The sequence below is a fragment of the Fundulus heteroclitus genome, chromosome 14, assembly GCF_011125445.2.
Source record: "Fundulus heteroclitus isolate FHET01 chromosome 14, MU-UCD_Fhet_4.1, whole genome shotgun sequence".
Lineage (NCBI taxonomy): Eukaryota > Metazoa > Chordata > Actinopteri > Cyprinodontiformes > Fundulidae > Fundulus > Fundulus heteroclitus.
The window spans coordinates 14257637-14266064 of NC_046374.1; the positions used below are offsets into that span (position 1 = coordinate 14257637).

Sequence of the window (8428 nt, forward strand, 5' to 3'; positions counted from 1 at the left end):
GCGGTTCGCCCTTCCTCCTTCAAGGTCAGCCAGGGCCAAAGATCAAGGCGGAGCGACGAATGTCTGCAGAGCGAGGATCGAGGAACGAGAGCGCCGCGGATCCGGGGGGGGGATGATCTACTTTAGGCAGCGCGAATATCTCAGCGCCGCTTTAAGCACCTAAATGTGTCACTATGATTGGAATAACACTGCTGGGATTCAGACCTAAAGGCCTCCGGCACTGGCAGCAGAAGTGGGAGGTAAAGCTTCAGATCATCAGCGTAACCTGAGACAATACAACTGCACACGTAAAACCTGTTTACTACACATTCAGGCGTTTAAAAAACATGTTGAAACCTTCAGGAATTACAATGCATAACATGACCTAATTACCTTTATTTGAAAAGGAAATCCAGCAATTAGTGATACTGCTGCTAAAGTAATAAAACCTATTGATTTGTTACATAACAACTAGTCAGGCTGTCTGCTCCGGTGGAGCCTGCAGTCAGCAGCTCAATAGATACGCTGCTGGCTACTGTTAATTTTTGTTTTTTTGTTTGTTTTGTAAAGCATGATGATAGTTCCAAATCAGGACAGATTTCTGACTTAAATTGGTCTAAATCGTAACCTTTCGAAGCAGGTACGAATAAAAACATGGCCAGAACTGGTGGTTTCTTTAGCTGAATTAAAATGATATTTTTGTCAACTTAATTCAAGTAAAGTATCCTGCAGGAGTTTTTAGCTAAATCATTCCAAAATCCTCTAATTTTGAGAGTAATTTAATTGTTTATTCTTGTCTAAACAAAGTTTAGATTACCCTGTATTACCATTTAATTTAGGTTTGATACCCATTCGGACTTGCTGACTCTTGTAAAAGTGAGCCATTATGACCCCTGATCAAAAGTTAGCGCACTTTCAGTGGCATATAACACCTGAATCAGTTGCTGTGGCCATGTTGCACCCAAACATGGCAGGTACAAAAGGCCAAAGGCAGGCAGGTGACCCCTTTTTCTGCCAGCTGGCCCACAGCGTGCAACAGCGTGTAAAACAGTGTTAGTCCATGCAATAATAACCCAAAGATTTCAGCAACTTTCCTGGCATCCCAATGAGTGGATTTTTGTCTGTGCGGCCGAAAATCTTGGTGGTTTTTGATCCAATCCTTTTTTTTAATCTTAGTACATTTTCTTGTTGGTGACCTGCTTATGTTAATACACACGCAGCTGTAAATTGGCTCTTAGGGATACTTCTTTGGTCCGTCTTGGACCATTTTTAATCCAGCAGCAACCAGCCGACTTTTAAATAACCCGGCTGATCTGTAACTTCAGCTCCAGTCGGTGGGTCGACCCAACCCGTCCACCACGCTCTGCCTTCATCATAACTTACTACTGGCTGCATCTTACATGAGATACACTCTATACTCTGTTTCTGTTCAGACTAAGAAGATTATTGCTCGCTCGTGGACGTACACTCAGAACAGTGACGTTTCTATAAAGTGAGCACTGAAATCCTATTATTTGCATGAGGACCATGGCTAAAACCCAGCAGCCAAGCCATGCTTTTGTTAACGTCCTCCCTCCCCCACACCTCTCTGAGCCTGAGTTCATAAACTACCATTTCAGATGGCCCAGCGAGCAGCAACAGGTCCTCATTCCCTACAGCAATATCCTGTCCTGGCTGACCCAGGTAAACACTGGGGGTGATATCTGATGGAGAGGAGGAAATGATGGCGGGGGGTGTGCTTAATTAGTCAGAATGCTGGATGTTTTTTTTTTTAAAAGGAATTTACTACATGAATAAAGCTGCTGAAAACAAAAGGCCAATTCACTGGTATGTAATAGCTTGTACATGTTTGATTTTCTTTTCCAGTGCAAAGACCAGACAAAGGTCTCTGTGCTAGCCTTTTGTTCTCTCGCAGTAAAAGTGAAAAAAAAAAAAAAACTAAAGCCACTTAGAAACAGCACATTATATTCTAGCATTGCTGTGGCTGAGCCCTCTCCATGTGGATGAATGCGCGCCACTACATAAACAGCAGCCCAACGCCGAGCTGCTGCAAATAACATTCTGCACCCCAACTCCTGGCGACAGCGTTCACCCATATATTATTATTATTATTTGTTATTTAATGTTTTGCCACAAAAGGCGTCAATTTTTGTGTTTAAAAAGTTTGCATCGTAGACAATAAACGTCTAAAGGCGGATTCGTTTCTTGCCTCCTTCAGCCAGAAAGCATAACTTACCTGCGCCTATACTCCGCCGGCGTCTGTCCGAGGCGCGCAGGAGGAGAAGAGACGCGGCGTGGAGTGGACTGTCCGGCTGAATGAGAAGCAGAAATCCTGAAATCCTCACCGACCCGCTCAAACTCTCCGCTCCCCCCTCTTGTTTCGGCACTTTTTTTGTGTGTCTCACTCTGCTCTGCGGGGGTAACATCCGATCACATGGCGCAGTGGACACGCCCCCTAGTCCTCCGCCTCCAGGGCCGCACTGGTTGAACATATATGTTAACAGCTCTGATCTGTAACCTGAGCCCCCCTCGCTGCATTATTAAACCCTTAGATTCAATCGGTTGACGGCTGGCGGCCAAGGTTGAGGGTTTAAACCCCGCAGCTCGCTCCGCTCTTTATTCTGCTGCTTTGGGCGGGTTACGGTATTGTTGTGTCGAAGCGCCACCTGGCGGCGACTTGTGCGCATAGCGAACATCTTCTAGAAATTGCTCTGCAGGTGCTTCTCGATAAATGAGGACGTCATAGAATAGTTGATCATTTCATTAGGTAAATTCAAAGACAAATTTTGTTGAGAGTGTTTGTATATTTCAAGTGCTTAGGTTCATCTTGAGGATTATTGCTTATAGCTGATGGCAATTTAAAACTGAAATTATCTAATTAAATGTAGTTTTTTTTGTTTGTTTTTTGTTTTTTGTGTGTATGTCTGGTTTCATCTGAAAAAAGCGACCTTGGAGTCCCTGAACAGCAACCCAAGTCCTTTTTATTTATTTATTTTTGCCCAAGACTCACAAGGAATGCCATATATCCTGGATGTGTTGGCTCTTGAGGCTCTGACCCCAGCCACACACAGTCCTCCACAGGGTGTGGTTATCCCTTTCCCTTCCTCTCATCTTTCCATTAAAATGCACTCAATTAACAACTCACCTCTTTAGCAAAATGACCTTTGTGGCATGCCTTCCTTCGAGGAGTTTGTCTGTGACTGTTAGATGCAAAACTCTGAAGTCAGCGGTCTTCAAAAGGATAGGCCACGGCATGCTCAAGGCTGTTGAAAACGATCACAGGATTCTGGACTGTATCTTCAAAAATGTTAAATGATAGAACAACGTTTTTGTTCTGAATTACTATTTACCTGCATTTGTTTTCCAATACTACTTCTACTTCTACTACTATTAATAATAATAATAATGTTGCATATTTTCTATTTTTAAATATAATGTTTTGAGTGTCACATCTCACAGGGAAGTACAGCAACAAAGCCTGCTACGTTCTATAAAGTTAAGTTGAATAGTGGAGATTTTTATGGTTGCTTTTGCACATTCAACCTAGCCACCCACATTTCTCTGCAGTTATATAATAGTTTGGTCAACGGTGGTGTTGAGATAATTCTCCATTTTTTTCAAACCTCTTTATAATTTTTAATCAGTCCTACATTTTCAAGCTTTTCAAGCATTTCTGTTTTTTAAACTAGTTTTCAACAAATACATGCCTTCGGGGTCTAAACTGTAATCTCAATCTTCAAATCATCGCAAAACTGAAAAAGTGAACGCCCAACGTGGGGCTCGAACCCACGACCCTGAGATTAAGAGTCTCATGCTCTACCGACTGAGCTAGCCGGGCCTGAAACTGTACGTCACCATTCAGGTAAATACTCCTGCCACCAGGGAAACACTGATTATTTGAATGTTTTCTGCGTCCACAGGGACTTCAAAAGTGATCTATTCAAGTGGTGTGCGGAATTCAGTTCCCGTGAAATAATCGGTCTCCTCTTTGTGACCACAATGTATTGTAACTCCAGGGGGCGCTGTTGCTTCACACAAGAGAATTCTCCTCACCAGTCTGCAAGTCACCTTCCCTTCAAAAAGCAAACAGTAGGCCGTCTCAGAAAACAAGCTGTATCCAAAACTGTCGGCATCTATCATCAAATGGGGTTCGCCCCCTCTCCATTCTCACAATGAACGGTTATCCAATCTCGTGCCGCCTCACTTCGCCTGAATCAATAGTCTGCATAGGTGGGGGAAGAAAACCGGAAGGGGGGAAGAAGAGAGCGGCAGACCCTAAAGGCGTGGGTTCGATCCCAGCTGTCCTAATGTTCTGTTTTAATGAAAATGTTTCCCGTAATTAAGTTTTTAGGTGCTAATGAAAGTAACCTGTTGTGTTATCTTAAAAACATTATTTTTTTTCTGTGGAAATAGTGTCATACAGTAAATTAATACACAGCACTTTTTTATTTGCCAAAATGCCTTTTTTTAAACTTTATTAAATTAAAATGAATTTCCATTTCCATTATACTGTCTACTATATGCATGATACAGTATGCTTTAATATTGTTAATCAAATCAGTTTATTTTTTTTTTACACAGAAAAATAGCAGCTCAAACTATAGTATGTCTTTAAACATGTATATTTCCTAAAGTACTTGCTGAGTGAAGTGAGTAATATATTGGTGCTGGTGTATGAATATTATTGAATCAGTAGCGGCTCATATTTATTCATAGTAAAATACCACAGACAATATCCGTTTCAAAAAAAACAAATGTTTATTTATAAACAATAAAACACAGTGAATTAAACATTTTTAACCTCTAGTATTAGTGATTGTGAACAATCTTAGCAATCATTTGCAACAAATTCCCATTCTTTGCAACAAATTCCTATTTCTTTTCTGTAAACAAAAACTTATTTGTTTGCTGATGTCTTGGAACTTTGTATTTTATGGTTTGTTTTAGGTTTATGATTGTAAACAGTTGGACTTCTGTACACAATGACAATCTGTGGTATCATCGCAAAATAAAGAAAACCCCTCTGTGAAATAAATTAAAAGATTGTGAGGTCTGGAACAGCATTAACTATGCAATAAAATGTGTTTTTAAAACGATACAAAGGGATACACATTTATTTTTTAGTTCTTCCTGCCACTGCTCTTTAGTCAGGCTTTCACCAGGGGGACAGTAAATTTCCCCTCTATATTGGCTGTGTCCTGTCTCAGCGATGCTAAACTGGACACATTTCTGTGCAAAACTTTGTGGGTGAGTTTTCAGTGTGTTTATTACTACAGCGTCCTTCAGAACGTGAAAAAATGTCTGCTTCTGTGACGGCGTCAGCTGGGATTTTGATTGTCTCGGTCCATTGTGAGGTGGTGCGACATAGGATAACAGTTCAACGTGAGAATGGAGAGGGGCGAATCCTATTGGATGAGAAATGCCGATAGTTTTGGATATAGAGAGGAGGAAAAAAGTGACTCCGTCCCTGGGTGGGCTCGAACCACCAACCTTTCGGTTAACAGCCGAACGCGCTAACCGATTGCGCCACAGAGACGTTGCACCACTGTGCAGACAACACTGTCCTCTACATGTTGATCTGTATGATCTGTTGCTATGGTGAAGTGGGTTAACATTTGAAAGTACACGGTCAAGCCAGCCGACTTTCGCTCTGTTGTAAAGTTTAGCTTTACACATACATGGTGTATTACGGTTAAAAAATAAAATAAAAAAATAAAAAACACATCAGGGTTGGCTTTGCAGGCAAAAAAAAAAAAAAAAAAAAAGAAATTATAAGAAAAGCGAAGCATAACCCTCCGAAGATGTTTATTTATGAAAAAACTATTACTTTGACACTGATACCCACACTAAATATGTTATAATATTACTGCCTATTTTTTGCAAAAGTTTCTCATAATGCTTATACAAGATAAATGTGGCCTGATTTTAAGAATTGATGTCTCCAAAATCCTAAAAGGTGAAAACAAACCCTCTTCTTATTATGCTAAAGGTTCACGTGTACTATAACTAGAATAAATATTTAATTATTTTACTGTAGGTTTTTGGAGAAAAGCCAACTCAAAGTTCCTTATGATGCTTATCCAACATGTGCATTAGTCTCATTTTCAGTAATTTCTTTTTCCAAAATCCTAAAAGGTGACCTCAAACTCTCTTCATATTATGGGTTAAAGGGTTGCACATACTATAACTAGAATAAATATTTTACTGTAGAAAAAGCAATACGGGTTTTTTTTTCTCATAAATATACATTTTCCGAGGGTTATGCTTCGCATTGTCTCGTAATTTCTCTTTTTTGCCTGCAAAGCCATATCTGCTACTTTTTATACCGTAATGCACCATGTATGAGCGAAGCTAATCTTCACTTCACCGCAGAATGTTACTGAAATAGAAAAAAGCTACATCGTCAACCCTTGGAGAATTGTACAGACATCAATCAAGACTTTTTTTCTCCACTTTGCTATTTATTTCGCTTTGGTCGTTTTGCACCTTGCTTTTCAGCTACGAACGAAGCGGTCTACAACCACGGAGGGTACTGTGTAAATTCGTACCTGCTAGTGGAGCGTTTTGTATTTCTTTGAGAGCTGAATAATTAAAGTATAAATCTAACCGATTCCGTCTGCGACCATGCAGTTTTGGTTGCAGAGAAAAAACGCTCCGTCCCTGGGTGGGCTCGAACCACCAACCTTTCGGTTAACAGCCGAACGCGCTAACCGATTGCGCCACAGAGACCTGGCGACGCATTCAAAGAAGCACGGATTTTCAGCTTTCAATGCCACTGTATGATTTATGCTGTTTATGACTGACTTATTTAGATTCCAACAACACAATTTCTACTCTCAACATCTGGGAAAAGTGGTCAGAGATTAATTACTAACCCCCATGAGATGCTGGTTATCACCCCACCTCCTTTACTAGATGTCTCGCTTTGGCCGTTTTTGCACAGCCTGCTTTTCGGCCACGAATGAAGGGACCGAAAACCGCGGAGCGTTTCGTACAAACACCAGTCAACTCGTACCTGCAAACGGGGCGTTTTGTATCTACTCTCTGAATACCGAATATTAAAAGTTGCAAAGCATGAATCTAAGTATTATGTATTATACAATAAGGAAATGTGCTTCAGATAAGCCTGTATGTTGTTGTTGTTGTTGTTGTTTTTTCCAGCAAAGACTCTCATTCTGTTCAGATTTTACTGACACTGAAATTACTCAAATTAATAGCTACATTATAGTTATCAATTTGGTTGGTATGTTGTGATTTATTTGATGTATTTGACGCTATGTCTGGCAGGCGTTCTCCCTGGCATTATGGCAGCAGAAGGGAACTGTAGTACAAACACCTCCGAACCTGGCAATATAAAATACTGTGGCGTGCTAACGTTAATTAGCCAAACTAATTTATGGGAAACGTGGCAAAAGTAAAGCTCTTTGGGATATATAAACAGGAAGCTCCCAAAAAGGACAAAAGGAAAGGAAATAGCTTAATTATTTACTTACTTTGACTGTCGAATGAGCCTATACAGCCAGGCTAGTCTCTTGATTGGCGGTGATATGAGCACGGATGGACACAGAAACGGGTAGGCTGTTTGTGGCTGTCGAAAAGTATACACACCCCTGCTAGAAATGCCACGTGTTACGTCAACGAATGAGACATTCTTCCAGAACATTTCTCGTGAATAATATGACGCTACATATCCGTTTAACAAAAACTACATATTACAGAAGAAAAAAAAATGGAAATGTACAACACCAAGGGAGCATTATTACGCACTCACTTAAACTGATACTTTGTTAAACCCATTTCTTAATCAGTTCTCTTTGGTAGAAAACCCAAGGTGATGCGGCTTGTAAAGGTTCTCCAGCTCTATCACACCGTGATGATACGCAGTATGTTGTCCACAGCCTTCTTTATGTCACCCACACATATATTCTATCAATTCTTTATCTTGGCTTGGCCAAAAAAAATTTCCTCCCAGTGAAGCCATTTTTATGTTGATTTTAATGTAGGCTACAGTACGCTTGGACCCAATGTGTGATTTTTTTCCCCCTGTGCTCTGTAAAGAGAAACTCAAAATGTATTTGGCCAGGGCAACTGCTTTTGCATATTTTATCATTGTTAATTCAGCAGAGTGCAAGCATCTGAAGATGTTGAAACTCCATACTACAGAATGAGGTTTTTTTATTATTATTATTCCCTGCAGAAGGCATAACCATCAGCCTGACGTTCAGCTCCAAGGCAGCATAATTATGTACGACCTTAAACTGATACTTTGTCAAACCCACTTCTTAATCTGTTCTTTTTGGTAGAAAACCCAAGGTGACACTATGATGATATACAGCATGTTCTCCACAGCCTTCTTTAGGTCACCCAGAAAGATAGTCTATCAACTATTTACTTTGGTGAGGCCAATACAAAACTTTAATTTCCTTCCAGTAAAGCCATTTTCCTGTGC

General features: G+C 40.4%; 1 protein-coding gene and 1 non-coding gene across 2 annotated transcripts in view; both read right to left on the reverse strand.

Annotated features, from left to right (window-relative positions):
• The window catches only part of c14h20orf27 (chromosome 14 C20orf27 homolog), a 42293-nt gene extending 39900 nt beyond the window's left edge, over nucleotides 1–2393 (reverse strand). Inside the window, exon 1 of the mRNA XM_012854451.3 lies at nucleotides 2216–2393. The gene's annotated coding sequence lies outside the window, so the exon portion shown is untranslated. The remainder of the gene's footprint in view (nucleotides 1–2215) is intronic.
• A 1351-nt stretch (nucleotides 2394–3744) lies between these two features.
• On the reverse strand, nucleotides 3745–3817 carry trnak-cuu. The gene has a single exon. It is a non-coding gene; the product is annotated as a tRNA-Lys (tRNA).
• Between the last annotated feature and the right edge of the window lie 4611 nt (nucleotides 3818–8428).